General features: G+C 40.6%; 1 protein-coding gene across 1 annotated transcript in view; it reads right to left on the minus strand.

The window, feature by feature from the left end:
• Positions 1–21,458, minus strand: part of TMEM45A (transmembrane protein 45A) — a 94,339-nt gene extending 72,881 nt beyond the window's left edge. The window contains exon 1 of the mRNA XM_036743068.1: positions 21,109–21,458. The gene's annotated coding sequence lies outside the window, so the exon portion shown is untranslated. The remainder of the gene's footprint in view (positions 1–21,108) is intronic.
• Between the last annotated feature and the right edge of the window lie 692 nt (positions 21,459–22,150).

The raw sequence follows: 22,150 nt of genomic DNA on the forward strand, positions 1-22,150 counted from the left end.
AGAAATTTATCTTGCCCTACAAGAGAAGAAGGGAAAGGGGGATGGGAGGGGAGTGGGGTGACAGATGGGAGGGCTGACTGGGGAATGGGGCAACCAGAATATACACAACTTTGGAGTGGGGGGGGGGGGGTAGAAACGGGGAAAAAAATTGTAATTCAAACTTTTGTGAAAATCAATGCTGAAAACTAAATATATTAAATAAATTTAAAAAAAAAAGAAAAGAAAATATATTACTGTTTGCCACTATAGCAAGTAGTATTTTTGATAATGAATATCATTATTTTATTCTGGATCTTTTTGAAAAAGACTTTTGTTTACCCCTGCTAACTGTAATGCTGCCTCTTGGTTTTATGTAGATACTACTTAACATATTAAAGAAAGGTCCATTTAAAAAAAAATATGGCTAATATGGAAATATATTTTACATGATTTCACATGTATAATTGATATCACATTGCTTTCCTTCTCTGTGGGTGGGGGATGGAGTGGAATGGAGAAAGAGAATTGGAACTCACAATTCAAAAAGGAAAGAATGTTTAAAATAAATAAATATTTTTTAAATTGAAGAAACAAAAATTTTTTAAATGTTGATTAATTGAAAAAATGTTTTTTAATTTCTCAAAAAAGAGAAAAGGCAAGGGCTCAGAAGGTGCTGTCAGGGACTCAACTATATGTTATCCCTTAATAATCATCACTGCCCAGCCCTTCAATGCTTTGTGCCCTCAGGTACCTAAAAGCAAAAGAGTTTCTGAGGGACACACATAACACAATGCAGCATCCAAAAGAAGGCCACTAGACCCCTGGATCTACAATGGTCTGCTATTGGGAGGGGGTGGCATAATGGGGGGGGGAGCATATAGAAAATCTAAATATGAATTCCGGTTCTTCCATTAATTTTCAGGGCAACTTTGGGCTACCCAATTCACTTCCCTGGGTCTCAGTTTCTTTACTTCCCTAATGTGCAAAATGAAGAGGTTGCTTTTCTAAAGAATGAAAGGAATGGAATTACCATACCATAAAAAGGGCTGGGAAAACTAGGCAGTTTACTGGACAGTAAACAACAAAAAAGGGAGTTTGGAGCCAATACTTCACACCACATACCACAATAAACTCTAATTGGATTAGTGAGGTTGATTTTTTTAAAATTGGGGAGAAAGGAATAACGTACTTGTTAAAGTGAATAGAGAACTGACCTCTGAATCAGAAAGACCTAACTTCAAGTCCTGGTCTGCCACTTACTGGCTTTGTGACCCATAGCAAGTCATTTAAGTGAGAAAGGAACTTCTTCAGAGCTCTAGGTAACTCTGTAAGACAATAAATTGCAAAGTACCACTCTAAATGGATAGAGGAAGCTCCTCACCAACAGCTATACCAATGAAATCAAAGAGCCATTCAAAATAAATAGACATATATACGTGTACATGCATACACATACATCACACCTATCTACATATATTCAAATACATTCAAATACATATCTATATAAATCATTCATATTAGTCTCAAATTCGGAAAAGACATACATTATCATCAAACAAGTGTAAGAAATTACTGATGATCATATGACTTTGTGGTATATACCCTACCACAAAAAGATCAAAGAAAGAAGAAAAGGTTTAATTCGCACAAAACTGTTAGAGCAGTTCATTTTGGGGTACTAAAGAACAGGTTTTTGTTTGCTGGTTATTAAGCTTCTAACAAAATTTTTTTTTAATAAAATAAGGAGTTTGGTTAGATGACCATGAGGGTCTCTTGTAGACCTAACATTCATGATCCTATGAAATTCTCCCACCTCCCTCTCTTGTTCTTCCTCCATCCAAGACACCTACCTTTTATAATCAGCAGCAGATTTCTAGCTCAATGTATTTTTGTAAACTACCTACAAGTAGAACTGGGCAGCTAGGTGGCAGTGGACAGAGTGCTGGACCTGGAATCTGGAAGACTTGAGTTCAAATCCAGTCTTAGACAATTCCTAGCTGTGTGACCCTGGGCAAGTCACTTAACCCTGTTTGCCTCAGTTTCCTCATCTGTCAAATGAGCTGGAGAAGGAAATGGCAAACACTTCAGTATCTGTACTAACAAAACCTCAAATGTGGTCAGGAAGAGTCAGACATGACTGAAAAACAACAGGTAGAAAGTTATGCCCTCATTAGGGCTATTAGCAGAACCTGATGCCTCCCTGTCCACACAGATCAACTACCTTCCCTCAAAGACCATGATAACAATATCCTCTGTCTTTGGCCTAGAGCCTCTTGCCCCTGGGGATAGGGAAACTACCAGTGCCTCAAAGGTTTATCCATACATACTGCTATGGAATTGCTGCCTCTCCACACCTAAAGACCTATAAGGCCTAGCTCAATGCATCCTGTTCTATGATGACTTATCTTTTGGCTAGTCTTCTATCCTGCCCTTCTCTAGGCAAGTTACCACCAAAATGGGTGAATTCTTGATTTTCTTGCTGTCTTCTTTCTTTATGGTCTCTGCCCAGATGTAGAAAACATGCTTCCCCAAAGACTTACCCCTGGACAAAAGTCTCTTGGCTCAACCTGCTTAGGGCCACGGGAAATGCTGGTTCTACTTTATTTCAAGTCTTCCTTTGAGTTCTGACATATTCCAATTCCTCTCACCAAGTGACTCTGAAATTAGGTTCTTTTTTGTTACAGTACAGAGTGGAGAGGTAGGGAAGGAAGGAAATAGACTCAGCCCAGAAAGCTGTCCTACATAGGTTCACTGCTCTGATATGTATAGTCAAGATGGGGATCTTGTGAATACCCTGATTCAGCAATACCACTACTAGGTCAGTACCCCAAAGAGATTAAAAGGGCAGGGGGGGACCTATTTATATAAAAATATTTATAGCAGCTCTTTTTATAGTGGCAAAGAATTGGAAATTAAGGGATGCCTATCAATTGGTGAATGGCTGAACAAGCTGTGGTATATGAATGGAATGGAATACTATTGTGCTATAAGAAATGACAAGCATGTGGATTTCAGAAAAACCTAGAAAGACTTACATGAACTGATGCAAAGTAAAGTGAGCAAAACCAAAAGAACATTGTACATAGTAATAGCAACATTGTGCAATGATCAACTATGAATGACTTAGCTCTTCTCAGCAATACAACAATCCGAGACAGTTCCAAAGGACTCATGATGGAAAATGCTATCTACAATCAGAGAAAGAACTGATGGAGTCTGAATGCAGATCAAAGCATACTATTTTTCACTTTATTTTTCTCATGTCTTTTTTTTCTTTTGGTCTGTTTCTTCTTTCACAACATAACTAATGTGGAAATACGTTTTACAAGATTGCACATATATAATCTATATCAAATTGGTTATCATCTTAGAGAGGAAGAGGAGAGGTAGGCAGAAAATTTGGAACTCAAAAACAGTTTTTAAATAAATGTTAAAAATTGTCTTTACATGCAATTGGAAAAAATACTATTAAAAAAAAAAAGATGGGGATCCTGCTGCCTGCCGCAACACGCTAAATGACCAGGGCTACCGCGCTGAAAACACAGGCACACACAGCCCTCACACAGCCATAGCTTGGGTAACTAAGGTTCAGTCACATGAGCCTAGCTTTAACTCTCCTCTACCTTCTCTAGGACTCCCTTTCATTGTCCCAAACCCAGACTCATCAATGATGTTAGCCCAGGTAGATGACCAAGAGTGCCACAGGTCATCAGGAGCCTAGTATTGCTGTCCCTAAGAACCTTGACATTGTTAACTGACCCACAATTCCATTGGCTCAGTGTTATATCACCTTCTCAAGATCACCACAACACATGTCTTTTTCAGGACTGAATTCAGTTCCCCTTCTATTCTTTTGGTTGAACATTCAGCTACACCAGCCTATCCATTAACCTAGTCCATTTCAATTACCTTCTAATTGGCCTACCTGCCATAAGTCTCTCCCCATTCCAGTCCACCCTCCATTCAGCTGCCAAAATGATTTTCTTAAAACATTGGTCTGATCACGTCACTCCCCCCTGACACCCTGACTCAATTAACTCCCCTGTCTTCCTATCATGTCTCAGATTAAATATAAAATCTTCTTTGGAACATTCAAAACTCTTTATAATGTCTTCCACAGACAGCCACCTCTCCAGTCTTCTTATACCTTGCTCATCCCCACATAGTATGAGATCCAGTGACACCAGCCTCCTTGCTATTTCTCAAATAAGACACTCCATCCCCAGACCAGGCATTTTGTCTGGCTATTCCCCATGTCAGGAATTTTCTTCTGTCTCCTGGCTTTCTTCAAGTCCCTACTAAAAGCCTGCCTTCTACAAGAAGCCTTAATGCTAGTGCCTTCGCTCTGAGATCATCTCCAATTTTATCTTTATTTGTACATAGTTGTTTGCACGTTGTCTCTCCCAATAAATTGTGAGATTCTCGAAGATAGCGATTGGTCTGTGCTTTGTTTTGTTGCCCCCAGTGCTTAGGACAAGGCCTGACACTTTCTAGGCTTGAATGCTTGTTGCTCGACTAGCTGATATTAGATATCATCTGTCTGGAGGACAGAATGTTCTTGCCAACCAATCTTGCAAATGGATATCAGCTAGTGAAACTCATTTACATACAAGGCATACTAACTCATTTACATATACAAGGCATACTATGGGATCTTCCCTCTCTACCATGGCTCACAGTCCAGAAGCCTCCACCTTCCCACACTCCATAGACATCCTCCCCTAGGCCACCAAATGGTCTCCCTTCCTGGCTTATATCCTGAAGATGTAGCATCTTACTTGAGACTTGAGGCTCTGGAACATACCTCCTCCTCCCCTCCAACAAAGTATTTCTATCTTCTAATCAAGGACACTGCCCAGTCAAGGGCAAATTCTCCCAATCTCCATAGATTAAATGGCACCAATATCTAATCCAATGTAAAAGTAGAGGACTGAATCAAAACGACAAACTGATACTGCCCAAGGAAGGCTAATTTCTCTTCTTCCTGTCACCTCCAAAATGGGCAGGGATGGAATTACGGGCTCAGGCCACAATCCAGCAACAGAAGGTATGGGTTGGGTTGGAAGTATGACCTGCCCTGGGTATTCCCACATTCCTCCCAGTGTTTGCTTGCTGTAGCTGTTCCACCAAGCTCTGAACCACAATTACAATACCATCCAGGGTGACGTTCCCTTTGGAGAAGTCAAATTCATGTCATCACAGGGTGTAACAGCTTCTGAAAGGAGCACTCCCAAGAGAAGAGGGAAGGGCTCAAAAGGCATAGTCAAGAACATACCTATCTCTAAGCATAATCCTAAATGAAAACAAAAAGGAATTTTAATGTGCTGTCAGACTTTCAGGACTTAGTTTAAAAAAAAAATAAACTTAATAGAAGATTTGACATACAAGAACCAAGAGAAATATAAGGTACATACCAAAGATTAATTATAAGGGACTCAACAAGGACAGACTGTTTACTTTTTATGTACGTAAAATGTAAAACATATGTCTAAGATTGTTATTAGTAATTGGCTAGTTCATGAAAAAGATTTGGGTAGACCTGAGTATAATACGACTTTAAAAAGTAAAACTCTTTAGGAATAGCTAAAAATATTAATTGTCTTATACAAATGAAGTGAGAAAGGAAGAGCCAATAAGAGGAATTAGATGGAGGGGAAAAGGGTTGTTAGTTCTGGAAACCTTCTTTCATGGGAAATGGGTTCAAGAGGGAACAATACATATATATCTAGAAGAGTATAAAAGTCTCCTAAATTCAGAAGAAATAAAATTATAAGGGGATAGGGAGGGGGAGAGAACAAGAGAGAGAGAGATCTTTAGAGGGGAGGGTGAGGGAATAGGTTAAAGGGGGGGGTATACAAGGGTGTTTAAATTAATGGGAATGGGAGGACAACGGAGGGATCCTTGGAGGAGGGTAGATTAAGTAAAAGGAGGGCAAGATAAAGGGTAGGAGTAAAGTAGAGGAGTTAGGAGGCATAGGAAGTAGGAGATACACACAAACATAAAAACAAAGATCAGAAGTAGAATTTGTTAGGGAAAGTTTGTGTTTATATATGTATGCATGTGTGTATATATGTATTTGGGTATGTATATATCCATATATAAATATATCCATGCTTAATTGTAGCCTGTGGGGTGAGGGAAGGGGGGGAAAAGAACAAGGTAAAAAGTGCACAGCAGAGAAGAAAAGAGAACTAGCAAGGAAACAAAGAAAAGATGGACAGCTCTCAACATGATGTGTAGTGTTTATTATACAGGCTTTCTTCAAATGGAAATGTTTTGCTATATATTTTGAATCCTATCTTATGCTCTGCTGTGCACATGACATGCTTTTTGTTTTTTTCTTATTTTGTATTTAAGTTTTGTGTGAGGTAAATAAAATGTGAAAACTTCACAGGGAAGATATGTTTAAATATATATCTATACTAGGAAATGTTTAAAAATAAAGAAATAGGGAAGTGAAAAAAAAAATTCTGAGACCGTGAGAGTCTAATGGCTCAGCCTCTGGGAAAGTTTACCCTGAAACTTTTTGTTCTTTCTTCTGGTACTGATTTAAAGATTTGCTCAGTAAGAACAGGGTCATAATGACCTGTTTTTCTCTACTGTAAAGAATGGAGAGGGTCTCCCCCTCCCCTTATCCTATTCTCCTTCTTTAGATTTATAGATGTCCCCTCAGTTGTAATCATTAACTAAGGGAATGGGAATTGGAGTTTCTGCGCCTCAATTTCCCAGTTCTTTGTCTAGCTTTCCTGCTCAGATTGTAAGCCCACCTCCCAGCCAATGGTGAGAAGGGTCAGAGGTGGGTGGGAATTCTCTTGTGTTATATACCTAATACCTATATAACTTAATACCTAATTATGGATGCTTTGCCCCTTGTAAAGCACCTCCCTTGCTAGATCTGTTCTAGCAGAGGATGCCCAATTCTTGAGAATTGAATAACATTTATTTCTGTTCCCACCCTGAGATGGCTCCTTATTAACTTTTAATTGGTGAGGGTCTTTCATCCCACACGGTTTCAACATTTAAGTTTATAATATGTTTCTTTTTCTTGTGTATTTAAGTTTCAGTAATAACAATAAAGGAACATGCCTTTCTGCTTGGTTGTGTTTTTTTGTTATAAGGTTAGAGAAATCATTGAGAAATAGTGCTAGTTTTTGAAAGAGCATCAATAAAATATTGTAAAAGAAATAAATAACACAGCTGCCTCTGACTTTGTCGTATAAGACAAAGTTATTATCTACAATCCGTGAGTCACACTCTCAGGTAGCATACGGCACAGTCCAGCAAACAAAATTTGATTATGTACGCACATCAAAGGAAAGCACAGATGCATAAGTGAAGTCATCCTGGGATCTCATCCAGCCCCCAGGACAATATTATTCTTTCCAAGAAAAGGTCTTATCTAACTTTCTTACTCCTCCTCCCTGAAACCTCAACTTAAAGGCCAGCCTGAACACTACAATGATTTTTGTTAGAGTGGCAGAATGGCATAATTGCAAAAATGATAGGCTTGCAGAAATGGAAAAAGATAAATGTTGGAGGGGATATGGGAAAATTAGGACACTAATGCACTGTTGGTGGAGTTGTGCACTGTTGGGCGGGGCATATATTTGAAGAACATTTGGAATTATGTCCAAAGGGTTATAAATCTGTGTATACCCTTTGACCCAGCAATACAACTACTAGGTCTGTACCCCAGAGGTTTTTTAAGGTGGGGGGGAGGAGGGGAAGAGGGGTGGAGGGAGGAAAGGACCTATTTCTACAAAAAATATTATAGCAACTCTTTTCAAGGTGGCAAAGAGTTAGAAGTTGAGAGGATACCCTCAATTGGGGAATGGCTGAACAAGTTGTGGTATATAAGTGTGATAGAATACTATTTTATAAGAAATGATGAGCAGTAGGATTTCAGAAAAACCTGGAAAGACTTACACAAACTGATACAAAGTGAAGTGAGAAAACCAGGAGAATACTGTACACAATAACAGCAATACTGTACAATGAAGGACTATGAATAACTTAGATATTCTCAGCAATATAATGATTCAAGACAATTTCAAAGGACTCCTAAGGCTCTCCATCTTCAGAGAAAGAACTGATGGAGTCTGAATGCAGATCAAAGCACATGATTTTTCACTTTATTTTTAGTGGATTTTTTTTGGTCTGTGTTTTCTATCACAACATGACTAATATGTTTTCCATGATTTCACATGTATAACTGATGGGATGGTGGGACCTGGACCCCAAAAAACCCTAAACCATGTCTAAATAACCCAGACCCCTCCCCCCCCACCCCTATGAGAAAATTCTCTCCTTGTTACAGGCACAGAGTTGACCCTGTAATTCCTCAGATAAAAGCTTATCTCAGGGGTGAATGCCCCAAGGACTCTTTCTCTGGTTCCTGCCCAAGAATCCTGTCTCTGGTACCTTCCCCAAGAACCATACTCTGGCAACCGTTCTGTCTTGACCCCTCAACAAAGTTATCTCTGTAGACTCCCAGAGTTTTCCCATGCATTCCAGCAGCAGCACCTAGACTACTTTCATGTGCTTCTGACCACTCCCTAAAACTACCCTCAAATCACCTAATTAGCATATTTGGCTTCCTTTCACTCTTCCTTTTTCCATATAAGCTTTAACATCACTCCTATCAGGTTGCAGGTTCCCCCTTGGAACTACTCCTGCTTCTACTGGAGTCACAATAAACTTTGCCACTTGACTGGAAGACAGTTTGAGTGTGTGAATTCATTCTAGTCAACTCCGCCTTGTACCCTGCAATTGCTGGCCATCTCACAAAAAAGAGGACGGGAGGAAAGGAGGGAAAAAATTTAGAACTCAAAAAAATTTTAAATCAATGTTTAAAATTGTTTTTACATATAATTGGTTTAAAAAAAAAGAATATATGTGTGTATACATATATATTACCCCCCCCCACCAAAAAAAAGGATATTAGACTTGGAGTCAGGAAAAACCTAGACATGTATCCTGCCTCTGACACTCAGGACGTCTGCGGCCCTGGGCAAGTCAAACAATTTTTCTTAGCCTCAGTTTCCTCACCCATAAAATGGGGCTGACCTATAGTACAAACCTCTCCCATAGACATTTAGTGAGGAAATTACTTTGTAAACCTTAAAGTGCTCTATAAATGCAAACTATTATTATCGTCTATGACTTTTGAAAGCATGAAAATCTCATTAAAGTTATGAGAGCTATTCAGATTCCCTTTTTCTTGTTTCTACAAGACCTCTTATGAGTCAACTCTATCTTCCAAGTTTGCCATATCCTCTAAAATAAACTGCTAACGTCTGCCCAAGCTGTATTTAGAGGAACATGAAGGTCTTAATTACAGCCAATTAACCAGGTGAGGTAAAAGCCAGGATGGTTCCCCACAAGTGGGGTTCTAAACAAACACTTTGAGGGGTATCTCACCCCTCAGGGAGGGAATACACCCCAGGGAGGGAATGCTCAATAACTGTTAGGCATATTTCTGTTTTCACAAATAGCAATTTCATCCCAAAGCAGTGACCCTTCAAAATCACAGTTGGTGACACCCACCTCACCCCTTTGATGGCCTCCCATCACTATCTTTCAAACTGTTTCTCATTCTCTAAAACATTGTTGGGGGGAGGAGGAAAGGTTAGGCTGATAGAGGAATAGAATCTCATGATTTAAATTTACAACTAGATCAGGAGCTCCAATCCAAAAATGGGGGTGGAGAGAGGGAGGGAGGGAGAGAAGACAGACGGATGGATGGGGTGGGGAGGAGGACAGAGACAGACAGGGATGAAGGGTGGAGATGGAGGGAGGGAGAAAGGGGGGGGAGAAAGAGAAAGAATGAGGGAGAGAGAGGGAGAATTCCTCTGCTGAATTCTGTGAAATTTCTTGTGTTTATAAAGCCCTAAAGAAGGTTACTCATAAAAGTGCAGTCTGAGCAATCACACCCTCTAACTACAGGTGTCCTTCAAGGTTCTATCCTGGGTCCTCTTCTCACCTCAGTCTATACTACTTCACTTGGTGATCTTATCAGCTCCCATGGATTTAATTACCATCTCTATGATAACGATTCTTAAATATACCTTTCTTGCCCCAGTCTCTCAGCTGACCTCCAAACTCTCATCTCCAACTACCTTTCAGACATCTCAAATTGGTATCCAGTAGGCATCTTAAACTCAATACGTCCAAAATAGAATTCATTATCTTTCCCCCAAACCCTCCCTGCTTCCTACCTATTCTATGCTATTCTATCCTACACACACACACACACACACACACACACACACACACACACACATTATTATAGAGGACAACACCAATCTCCTAGTCCCTCAGACTCACAACCTAAGAGTCATCCTGGATTCCTCACTGTCTCGGCTCCCCTTTTCCATATCCAATCTGTTGCCAAGGCCTATTGATTTCACCTTTGCAAAATCTCTTGAATACACACCCGTTCTGTCCTCTGATATTGCCCCCATTCTCGTGACGACCTTCATAGCTTTATGCCTTGACTGCTGGTGGATCTGCCTGCCTCAAGTATCTCTTCACTCCAATCCAGCCTCCATCCATCCACTAAGGGGATGTTCCTAAAACTCAGATCTGATCATGTCACCCCCTCTACTCAATAAATTCCAGCGGCTTCCTATTTCCTCCAGGAGCAAATACAAAATTATCTGTTTGGCATTCATAACTTAGCTCCTTCTTACCTTTCCAGTCTTCTTGCAACTTACTTCCTGACAAATGCTCTTCAATCCAGTGACACTGGCCTCCTAGCAGTTCCACGAACAAGACACTCCATCTCTCAGCTCCAAACATTCTCTCTGGCTGTCTCCTATGCCTGAAACGCTCTCCCTCCTCATCTCTGCCTATTGACCTCCCTGGCTTCCTTTAAATGCTAACTAAAATTCCACTTCCTACTAGAAGCTTTCCCCAACCTCTCTTAATTCAGTGCTCTTCCCTTTTTAAATGATTTCTTATTTATCCTGTATATAGTTTGCTTTGTATACATTTGTCCGCATGTTGTCTCCCCCATTAGACCGTAAGCTCCTTGAGGGCAGCACTGTCTTTTGCCTCTTTTTGTAACCCCAGTGCTTAGCACAGTGCCTGGCAATAGTAGGAGCTTAATAAATGTTTACTGAATTATTGAACTAACATAACAGTCTGGGGAGGATGTATCATTTCACCTCTGATTCTGTCTCCACTATAGAGATGGGGAAGCTGATATACAATACTGTTAAGTCAGTGATGTCTTTTTTAAAGGAGCTTCCAGTCTATTGGCAAAATGGAAATATATAAATGAAACAAAAGAAATACAAACTAACAATTTAATATATAAACTGAAAATACAGCAACAACTAAATAGATGTGCTGCTGATTGGAGAAAATGGAAGAGTGTCAAATGTCAAGCCAGATCAGTCATTCTACTCCCTAACACGGTGACCTACACCAGTCACACAAGAAAAGCTTGCTGCTGCTGATTACAGCAAGCACTCAATAAATAATTGTTGCTGATTACAGCAGGCACCCAATAAATTCTTGCTGCTGGTTATAGCAGGCACCCAATAAATGCTTACTGCTGGTTACAGCAGGCACCCAATAAACATTTGCTGCTGATTATAGCAGGCACCCAATAAATACTTGCTGCTGATTATAGCAGGCACCCAGTAAATCATTCCTACTGGTTATAGCAGATACCTAGTAAATGCTTGCTGCTATGGATTATATCATTCAAATCCTAAGATCCACTCTGAGTCCTAAATGATCCCTATTAGTATTCTTTTCTATACTACACCATTTCCTTGCTTACTTCTCTCCACCAGGGTTGAACTAGGATAAAACACCAGTTTCTCAGGTTAGCATTTGAGTATCTCCACAGTCTGGCTCCCATCTATCTTTTCAGTGTTATTTCACATTATTCCCCAAAATATACTATCTGTTATGTAGTCAAACTACTTTACTAGATGTTCCCTTGTTTGGAGTATTTTTGTTTCTGTCTCTGGAGTCTTTGTACAGTTGTTCTCAGATCTGGAATGTGCTCTCTCCTAACCGCCACTTCTTGGAATCCCTATCTTTCTTTAAGACACAGCTTCCTGGGGCAGCTAGGTGGTGCAGTGAGTATAGCACCAGCCCTGAAGTCAGGAGAACCTGAGTTCAAATCTGGCCTCAGACACTTGACACACTTACTAGCTGTGTGACCTTGGGCAAGTCACTTAACCCCAATTGCCCTGCCTTCCCCCCTGCAAAAAAAAAAAAAAAAAGACACAGCTTCCTTCCAGACCACCTCCTCCCCATGATCTTTCATGATCCCTCATTGTTAAGATTCTCTTCCTCTATTATATTTAACATATTTTGTATTTATTTATCATTGTACATGGATTCAGCCAACCAATCAATCAACAAGCAATTATCAAATACTCACTATGTGCCAGGCACTGTGCTAAGTGCCAGAGATACAAAGGATGTCAAAAACAAATCCCCTCCCTCAAGAAGCTTATATTTTAATGGGGGAGACAACAAGTAAATGAATAGGTATATACAAGATCCATAGAGTAGACAGAAGGTAATTTTAGAAGGGAGGGCTGCAGCAATCAGGGGAAGCCAAGAAAAATCTCCTGTAGAGTGCAGCATTTGAGCTGAGATTTGAAAGAAGCCAGGGATTTTAAGAGGTGCAGATGAGGAGGGAAAACATGGGGGAGATAATGGGAACAGCAATGACAAAGGCATCGAGTGTCATGCACAAAAAAAGTTCTGGAAGAACAGGGACTATTTCATTTTTTAATGAGTATGGTCCCCTAAATAGAAATGCTTGTTGAATTAGAACTGAAACAACCTAACCTTTTGCCTACCCTGAAGAATAATGAAGCTTTGCCAACTTTAAAGTGCTGTGTCAATGTGAGTTTTTGTTACCATCGCTGTCACGTTGGGAGGAATAACAGAAGCAGATATTAGTGCCACGATATTGTGTCTAGTGACCAGACAGTGTAAGAATTTACCTAACTTGTTCTGTGGAGGCCATCTGGACCTGATCAGAGTCAGAAGGCTTGACCAGCTTGGTCTAGTCCAGGAGTGGGCAAACTACAGCCTCAAGGCCTTCTTAGTCCTTGGTTGTAGCCTTTTGACTGAGTCCAAATTTTACAGAAGAAATCATTTTACTAAGGGGATTTGTTCTGTGAAGTTTGGATTCAGCCAAAGGGCCGCACTTGAGGACCTAGAGGTAGATAGATGAAAAGAATGGCAAAATGGAGGCATCTACATGAAGGAGAAAATGACAATCATACATGCAACACTTCCTCTGCCAAAATGGACTTTGTCTAGAACAATCAATTAATTGTACAGACAGTTACAGAAAGGAGATTTCTGGGGAAATGACGATTCAAGAGGTCACTAGGAAGTCTACATCTTCAATATTTTCCTCAAAAACTGATGCCTGGGGAGTCATGCCTTCTTGTCAAAGGCAAACAAAAACAGAAGTCATTCATTGTCCAAAGCCTTTCTTTTAAGGGCTGCATTGGATCATATAGATTGAATGTCTTCTTTGCCCCTAAAAAATTAATGGGATTATAAAAGTAATGCTAATATAAACAAATCACATCCTACAAATTAGCAGAGATGATAATAAATGGGAACAGTCAATGCTAGAGAGGCTGTGGGAAGTCAATGAAACTAACTAACCGTTGGTAGAGCTCTGAATTAGTCCAACTATTTTAGATGATAATTTGGAATTACAGAAGACAAGTAGCTACACCGAAGTACCACTTCATATCCATCACATTGGCAAAGTTGACACAAAAGGAAAATGACAAATACTAGGAAAGCTTTGGGGGGAACAGATATACTGATATGCTATTGGTGGAACTATGAACTGGTCCCTCCATTCTGGAAAAAAATTCGGTACTATGCCCAAAAATCTGTTAAAGTATGAAGACCCTTTGACCCAGTGATAATCAGTACTAGGTCTACACTCCAAAGAGATCAAAGAAAGAGGAAAAAGATCCATCCATACAAAAATATTTATAGCAGCTCTTTTCAGGGTGGCAAAGACTTGGAAACTGAAGGGATGCTCATCAACTGGGGACCAGCTAAACAAGTTACGGTATATAAATGTGATGGAACACTATCATGCTGTAAGATGTGATGAAGAGAATGGTTTCAGAGAAACCTAAGACTTGGATGAATTGACATAGAGTGAAGTGAATAGAACCAGGAGGGCAATTTATACAACAGGAATAAATACTATAAAGACAAATAACTGAAAGACCTGGGAACTCTGATCAATACGATGGCCAATTCCAGAGAACTTAGAACGAAACATACTATCCACCTCCAAGGAGAAATGATGGACCCAAAGTGCAGATTGAGACATAATTTTTTTTCACATGTCTGATGTAGGAATTTTTTTTGATTGCCTATATATGTATTTCTAATAAAGTTTTTTCTTGCTTTCTCAATGGAAGGGAAGGGGAAGGGGAATGTCCAGCCATTCCCCATTTGATGGACATCCTCTCAGTTTTCAAGTCTGCCACCATGAAAAGAACTGCCATGAATATTTTATATACATGGATCCTTTTCCTCTTTCTTTGATCTCTTTGGGATATAAACCTAGTAGTGATATCTCTTGAGGAAAGTGGGAGAAAAAGAATTCAGAACTGAAAATAAAATAAAATTCTATTTTTAAAAAAGTAACTATACTTCTCATACTCACTGATCCAGTGATCCCACTACTAGGCTCACTCTGCCTGGCACACATCTGGCCAAAAGGATAAGAAATCTGACTGAGACAAAAACAAGTGCTTAGTCATGCCTCAAGCCCCATTGGCTTCCATTGCCTCCTCTAGACATTGGGTATAGTGACACCTGCACTGCCTACCTCAAAGTATTTTCGTTGTGAGGAAAGCATTTTGTAACCATTAAAATACTCCATAAATAGGAGTTATCATTACTCTTCCCAGGCCTGTCCTCCATGCCACAAAGCCTGGAATGCCTCTCGAAATGACCTCAGAGCTGAATGCTGCAAAGGGATAAAGACAGATCAAGGGTGGACCAACAACAGGGCCCCTCCTCAACTAGGCACTCACTCAGAAACATTGACCCTAATTCTCTAAACTGACTCTAAAAAACCTTTTTTCCTCAACTGTTGTCCATTCCCCATACTCAAAATTACAAGTCCATTTTTTAGAAAATTATTCATTTTCTTTTCAATTAACCTACTCAATACCTGGTACAAGAGAAAGAGCACTGGCTCTGTAAGCAGAGGAACTGCATTCAAATCCTGCCCTTGACAGTGACCAAAGTGACATAACCTCCATGTTCTTCAGTTTCCTTATGTGTAAAATAAGAGAATTGGACAAGATGATGGCTGAGAATCCCTTCCACCTCTGGTTCTATGATCTTATGATTTCTTCTAAGCTATCACAGTTAATATCAGTTTTCATCACAATCGGTTTGATAGCATACTCATTTTTCCAAACTTATTACTAAATAAAATACACAAAATACCTAAATAATACCTCTCTTATAAATTTGTCCTTTCCCACCCTCTTACCAATTCTGACTTTTGATGTCCCCCATGTAATACTCTGGCTCTCAATATATATGTGTGTGTGTGTGTGTGTGTGTGTGTGTGTGTACATATATACATACATACGTATGTATGTATATACATATATATGTATATGTTGTATATATATGAGATATGTCACATATACATGATATATGTGACATGCATATGTCATATATACGTGTGTGTGTGTGTGTGTGTGTGTGTGTGTGTGTGTGTGTGTGTGTAAAACAAAACCCTCTTCAATGTGGCCAAGAGAAATGTCTCCACTGTCTAATCCTATAAGGGTTGCTATTCAGTCGTGTTCAACTCTTCATGACCCCATTTAGGGTTTTCTTGGCAAAGATACTAGAGTGGTTTGCCATTTCCTTATCCAGCTCACTTTATAGATGAGGAAACTGAGGCAAACAGGGTTAAGTGACTTGCCCAGGGTCACACAGCTAGTAAGTGTCTGAGGCCAAATTTGAAGATGAGTCTCTCTGACTCCAGGCCCACCACTCTATCCACTGTGCCACCTAGCTGCCCAATCCTATAGGGGGGGAAGAGAAGCCAAATTCCCTCATGCTCACATAAGTTTCAATGCATAGATCTGTGACACCCCAGCTTCTGGTGGCCTAATTAATTCTTCCAGATCATTAAAAGGGAGTGGACGTACTAGCCTTAGCACCATCCTTCCTACAAGAAAATTACTCATCACTAAGGATAACCCGGTTATCCCATCTCATACTACAATGAGAATCCCATGTCTACACTAAAAGAAGACTTTCCCATCCAATTCATTCACTATTGCAGTTATGATCCCAAAATATAGCATTTTCTCAACATTAGAAGTTGATTCAAATCTGAATACTGAGACGAAGGAAAACTCAGCATTATAATAAAACTTACAGCCATGACCTTGAGAGTGAAATCATGCTTGGCTATAAGCTCTTTGAGAACCACGAACACTGGTTTTTATATAATTACTGAGTTTGCTGGTGCTCTCCCTATTCCCTCCTACCCTCACTACTTTGCATATATGGAAGAAAAGCAGTTTCACTGAGGTACCACCGTCATACAGGCAAAGCTGACAAAAATGGAAAATGAAAAATGCTGGAGGGGTTGTGGGGAGAAAAGGCACGTTAACACACTGTTGGTAGAGATATGGATATATACGCCCATCCCTCTATTTTCCCCTCACTTATCAGTGTGTAAAAGTAGAATGTGAGCTTTTGGAGGGCAAGAGCTGCTTAACTTTTGTCTTTGTCTTATTATCCTTAAACATAAAAGATGCTTAACTTATTGAATGAATGGATGAAATGGAGAAAAAAATGCTGATTTACAGCAAGAATATCTGGGTTTGCATGACTTTACACAAAACATTTCTTTTTTCTGGGCCTCAGTTTCCTCATATGCAGCATGCAGGCGAGGTTGGACTAGGTGATCTCTTAGGTCCCTTCCAGTTTTAAATCTATCATCCTATAAATGAGAAAAAAGTAGACACATTACTCATTTTCTTACCTCTCCAAAGGTCTCCACTTGGTTCCTCATAGTTACTTTTTGACCAGAAGGATGAAGTCAATCAAGTTAATAAGTACAACAGATGGAGGCTGCTAGGTGGTACAGTAAATAGAGCACTGGCCCTGGAGTCAGGAGGACTTGAGTTCAAATCAAGCCTTGGATATTTGACATACTTACTAGCTGTGTGACCTTGGGCAAGTCACTTAACCCCAATTGCCCTGCCTTCCCCCCCTTAAAAAAGAGTATAGCCAATAATTGTTACAGGGCAGCCAAGGAGGACTGTTTTCTAAACATTATCACACAGAATGGACTGTATCACTCAAGGACCTGAGCCTGAAAGTGATGGTGGTACAGAAGATGGTGGAGAAAGCTTCTTATCTCCATCAGCCTCTGTGCACAAGGAAAGCATGATCTCAGAGTGCTAAAACAGAGAGAAAGTTATCTAAACAAATGTGTTTACAAGCCTAGTGCACTGTAAGTACCTAATTAGTTAATAAAATGACCATAAATGCTGTTGCTGCCCACAAAATAACTTGGTGAAGATGTCTCCCAAATCTTTCTCTCCAGTTCTGACCTCTCTTCTGATCTCGAGACCCACATCTGGCACTGACAAAAGAGAGCTGGATTTAGAAATTGGGAACCTGGATTCAGACAGAGGATGACTTCTAGTCTAGTTCTAAAATCTACAAACCTTTAATCTCCTATTGCCTGTAGGATAGCACCACTCAAATGAACCAGCACCCCAAGCTTGGCAACATCTCCAAGAATAAGCTCACTGTCTTTTCCCTGAACCTGATTCTCCTTATGATTTCATGATTTTCTGTCCACAGCACCACTATTTGCTACCTCCAATGTTTCAGACCTTGGAGAGGGGGTGGTAACTTTGACTCTTCCTTTCCCTTCCTTCTCCCTCGCCTCACATAGCCAATCAGTTACCAAGTCCCACAGGTTTGACTTCTCACATTATTTCAACAATCCGGCTGTTGGGGTATAAAACCAACAACAACCAGCTCACAGAATGCTGCAAGCCCAGGTTCTTTGGATCTGCTCTACTAAGGAAAGCAACATTAAGGGGTTAACAATCTTACTTTAATCCAGCATACAAATATCATTCACTTAGTTCAGGGGAAAAAAGCCAGCACCCTGAGCTTCAGAGCAAATACAAACAAATTACAAACATCAACAGACAGACCTTGTCTGATTCAAATCCCAGTTCATAGTTACCAGAGTTTAACCAAGTCTGAACATCCAGGCAAGCTGTAGGGCTCTTAACTACAGCCACCCAGAGTCCCCACATCAGCACACCACCAAGAGTGAGAGCCCTAAGCAAATAGCTCTGTCTTCTCTTTTTATGCACATCATCAAACTGTCATCTAAGCAACCAGAGCTTAGGCTCTGGAGTTAGCACCTCCCCCTAGGACCTCGAGGGCTTCAGGCTCACACAGGCTTAGCACCTAGTAGTTAGGGGTTTGGGGCCTACTTGGGAGCAAAGATATAATCAGACCACCCTTCATTGGCCCCACCTGGAGCCCCACCTTAGTTAACGATTCACACCCACATAGGTTTAGCACCTAATAGATAGGAGTTTGGGCCTGGGGCTTAGCACCTAATAAGACTCAATCAAAGACACTCAACTTAATTGATATTACACACGTGTATCCCTTGATTTGTTGTCACCGCCATTACCTTAGTTCAGGGTCTCATTACAACCTGCCAGGACCATTCTAATAGTTTCCTAACAAGTCCTATCACCTCTGCTCTGTTCCTCTCCAATCTATCCTTCAAACCACTTCCAAATTATTCTTCCTTATTCATTGAGAGGAACACACAGTGGATAGAGTGCCGGGCCTGGAGTCAGGAAGACTTGAGTTCAAATCTGACCTCTGATACTTACTAGCTAGGATACCTTGGGCAAGTCATTCAACCTCTGTTCACCTCAGTTTCCTCATCTCTAAAAGGGAAGTAATAATAGCACCTACTTTGCAAAGAGGTTTCAAGAATCAAATGAGATAATATTTGTAGAGTGCTTAGGCACAATGCTTAGCACATAGTAGGTGCTATAAAAATACTAGCTATTAGGATTATTATTATAACTATCCCCCTTTTCACATATCATTCATCTGCTCAAAACTCTTCATTGGCTCTATGATTCGCTAAGTTCAAATTCCTATATCTGACCTTCAAGGCTCTCCACAATCTGGCACCACCCTATCTGCCCCATCTTGTCTCATATTACTACCTTCCACTGATCCTATGCTCTAGCCAAAATGGGCTTCTAATTATGGTAATTCAAAGCTGGATATGCTATATGCCTTTGCTAATTAACTCTCATGAATGATTGATGAGAAGTAGGGAGGTTTGGAGGAAGGGAGATTCATGAGCTACAACTAGAAAAGATATAAGAGAATTCAAAATATAAACTTATTTTAAATAATTCAAATGATGTTATATTGCAAAGTAACTGAAACAAGTAAAGCTAAAAGTAGCATTAAACCAATACGTGAATCTTTAAACAGGGCTAAGATAAGCTATTTCTTTGCCATCACTCCATCAAGTTCTAGCCATGTGACCTTATCCAAGTTCCTGGGCTCTACATTCCTCATTTATCACATGTGGGGGGCCAGAAAGAAGAATGATGGGCTATCGAACCACTAGATTATCTCCAAGGTCCCTTCCGGGGCTGGTATTTTGTGAACTGCTTCCTCAAAGTACACAAGGCAACTTGTCTTGAAAACAGGTCACTAGGTGGAGTTTCCAGGTGACAGTTTGTGAAAAGTACTGTGGTCTGACTACGTGCCCTGCCTCTCCTTTCCAGCCCTGCCCAGCATTCAACTAGGGATGGAAAGGAGGAAAAACAAACAAACAAATAAAAGAGAAAGTAAAAGAATGCAGCAGCCCAAGGAAGGGAGGGAGGGGTTCAGTGGTGATTAATGGCAAGAAGGATATCGAGATGACAGTGACAGTTGAGGAAGGATCATGAGTGACATCTCTTCCTTGAACTGCATCAATGATGACCACCTTTTGTTGGGGGGGGCAGGGTGGGGGAAGGTAACAAAAACACACATGCTCTCAAGGTATAGAAATTCCCTTCTACTCCATTTGCACTCAGGAAATACAGATCAGACCTCTTAGCCTATTAAATAAAAAATATCCCAAATAAGAAACTAAATATTACAAGCAGAAAAAAAAAAAACTATGATTCTAGGTGTCTTAAAGAAGGCAGGACTCAGTTTGTTCACATCATCCAACTGTTTCCTAATACCTTGCTAAATATTTAAACATCAATTACGTGCAATCATAAGTATTTACAAGTCAAGTTTAATCATTATTCTTACAGCATCCCATACTTAAACTACCTTTAAAAGGATATTGATGAATAATATGCACTTTCTTCTGTTAAACATGTGTATGTATTTAAAATAACAACACTTGCAGGGCAGGGGAAATCTTCAGGCTGTATCTACACTGAAATGTAGGAGAAAATCACAGCAATTATTTAAATGATTAAAGTTTAAAGCACTTTAACCTGAAATATTCAGATAATTAAAGCAAAAATTTTGTCTATCTGGCTATTTATATAAATGCCTCAATCCCCCAAAAGTAAATACATCCATGAGTCAGTCAATAAGCATTTACCAAGCTTTTTCTATGTGCCAGGCACAGTGCTAAGTGCTGGGAATTACAGCCTAAAAAGAAGAGGACAGCAGAGGTATAATTAAAAGGACGAGCTTCATTCTCTGTTTAAAAAAAAAAAAGTACAGTATATCCAACATCGGAGTTAGGGTCGATTTACTACCAAGTACTAATTAAACATCTGCCTTTCTTCCCAACACGGGGGGAAAAAACCGTGTAGATTAGGGATGCGGTGGGGGACAGGGAAAGGATATTAGCAAATAAGAAGAGAAAGAAGGAAGGGGGAAAGAGTTTGTGCAGTTTCTGGCACAAAGCAGTGTTTTTCTCTCCTTCATCAACCAGGGAAAGCGCTAGTGAGAACACAGCGGCCACTACTCACAACTAAAATTTAGCATTGGAAGTACAATACACCAGGCACGCAACACCCGCCCCCCCCCCCCAAAAAAAAACCTTACCTAACTTTTCAGTTTCTTTACGACTCAGTCTTCACTATAGTCAATTTAAAACCAGACAACAGCTGGGCTTTTGTTGATGGGGCTGATTCTGCTCTTGTTGCTCTTAAAACCTCAAGAAAATTAGGTTAGGTGCTTGATCCCATTTCTCTGGGGAAAGTTTTCAGTCTGGGTCCTCTATTTCTTCTTTGGGGAAGGCAACAAGTCACTAAATGGCCAGAAAGAGAGAACGCGGAATAAGTTGGAAACTAACCAAGGGGAAATGAACCAGCCCTCATGCAGCGCCGCGCAACTGTCCAGATGTGCTTCATTTGCCCGCACCCCTGGCAAGGACTCGGACTGCCGCGGCTGGCAGCGACCCAAGCTCATTGGTGGCTACGACTACTCTCTGCTCTCTGATTGGCTCCCCGTTCCGCCACTCTCCCTCCATCCTCCAGCCCACCGCTAAGACCAGGCTCTCCAGCCTCCCTCTACAGACAGAGAGCGGGCGCTGCAGGCGCGGCCAGTGATGTGGCACTGAACAGAAGGGCGGGGAGGCGGAGCCCGGGATGGGGATGGGAAAGCAGAGCTGGACGGGTGGTGAAGGGAGCTAACTGGGGGACAGGCCAGGGAAGGAGAGGAGAGGGAGCGTGCGGAGGTGATTGAGCGACATAACCAGTCTTCAAACGCTTCTCACTTTCGGACACGTATCTACACATCTTCTTAGCCCAGCCCTGGAAGTTTGCAAGCCTTTTTGTTTGGACGGGATGTGTTCAGTACCACCTCTGAGCAGAGATGGGAGAGAAGTGGATAACTGTGCAGCACACGCCCTTCATCCCTCCACCCTTTACCACCCAAGTCAGCCCTAACCAAATCTCGCCCAAGGTCCCAGGTCGCTTTCTTTGCTGGACTCAAAGGTAGAGAATACTTCTGAGTCTTCAGCATCAAGAATGCTCGAGGCCCACGTGCCTCATGGAAACCTGTTTCTAATAATCCCTCGGGTTCCTAATTTTATGAAGTAGGGGAAACGAAGTTTAAAAATCGGTGGGATTAAAAAGTGATTCAT

Source organism: Trichosurus vulpecula, chromosome 2 (genome assembly GCF_011100635.1).
Source record: "Trichosurus vulpecula isolate mTriVul1 chromosome 2, mTriVul1.pri, whole genome shotgun sequence".
NCBI lineage: Eukaryota > Metazoa > Chordata > Mammalia > Diprotodontia > Phalangeridae > Trichosurus > Trichosurus vulpecula.